The 1,341-nt window shown below is 21.9% G+C and overlaps 1 protein-coding gene across 2 annotated transcripts in view; it reads right to left on the bottom strand.

Moving 5' to 3' along the window:
• The window catches only part of LOC111690479, a 150,217-nt gene that overhangs the window by 52,038 nt on the left and 96,838 nt on the right, over positions 1-1,341 (bottom strand). The gene's annotated exons all lie outside the window — the stretch shown is intronic.

Here is a 1,341-nt window from a genome sequence, read left to right as displayed (position 1 = left end):
AAAAAAAATTTTTAATTAAGACTATAAGCAGAATTTTAATTCTAGAAATATTTTAACATTTAAATAAAATTAACGATAGAAGAAAAATTTAAATGGTAACAAAAAAAAAAATATAAAATTTTAACGATTTTAAAGCAAATTGCCTTAAGTTTTTTTTCTTAATTTTGAAGTAGTCTAATAAATTTCAAATTTGAGTAATTTTTAAATGTAATATAAATTATGTAACAATATAACAAAAAATTTAAAATCAAATGGTAATTTGCATGCTATAAAAAAAATAAAAAACAAAAAAAAATTAAGGGTCTAGCTGGGACTCGAACCCGGATTACCGATTTTATCAGAGTGTAAATTATGATGCAAACAAAATTATTTGTTTAAATAATATATTATAACGATAATGTTGTGATAAGATTGTGATTAAAAAAACGAGAATTATTCATTTAAATGCATATTATTTTCATTTAGACAAAAGTATTGTTTTGTTTACTTTAAATTAATTGCAAACCAATTAAATAAACAAAGTTAGTTTTATCTATTTGTTAAAAAAAAACAACACAAAACTTTTAAAGTTTTCACCACAATTTGGTGAATAACCAATTAACGGTATAAATCTTATAAAGTTCATTGAACTTTACAAAACTCTATATTTTGTGTACCGTTATGCAATTTTTAAGTAATTATTTATAAAAATTAAATTTAATAACCAAATTTAACAATTTTAACCAATGAATTTGGTATTATCTGAAAGGATTTTTAAATTCCAATTCAAATTTTTAATAAAATTTGGGATATTTTACCTCAGATTCCATAAATTTATATCTGTCACTATTTATAATCAACATTCAATATAACGTTTTCCTTAACAGATATTATTAACAGTTCAATATATAATTCTGTTAATATCATTAGTGCATGTAATTAACATAGGTGACAAAATGTAATGAACAGCATTACCTTTTAAGATAAAAGGCAATGTTAAGTGACAAATGTAAATTTATGCCATGTTTTATGCTTCGTTAAATTTCTGTAAACAAAGGAAATTAGAAAATTAGAATATCAACTTACATTGGTGTCTGTGCTCCATCGATGAAAGTACTTTCACAGGAACTCTTTGTACCAGATTAGTAGAATGTAGGTATAGTATTGATGATAATGTATGTATTGATCAGTTTTTATTTGTATTTAGATGATAAATTTATATAATTTCCTTAGTTTCATTATTCAAATTTTCCTTTCTTCTTCTCTTATCTTGTTGATTAATGTTTCAGTCCCACTATACACTCTCATCAAATGTTAAAATTGTTATTAATAAATGTAACATTATTTGTATAAACAAATGTA

This window comes from Lucilia cuprina, chromosome 4 (assembly GCF_022045245.1).
Source record: "Lucilia cuprina isolate Lc7/37 chromosome 4, ASM2204524v1, whole genome shotgun sequence".
NCBI lineage: Eukaryota > Metazoa > Arthropoda > Insecta > Diptera > Calliphoridae > Lucilia > Lucilia cuprina.
Note: the sequence above shows the minus strand (reverse complement) of the source record. Positions and strands in the feature narration are given on the sequence as shown.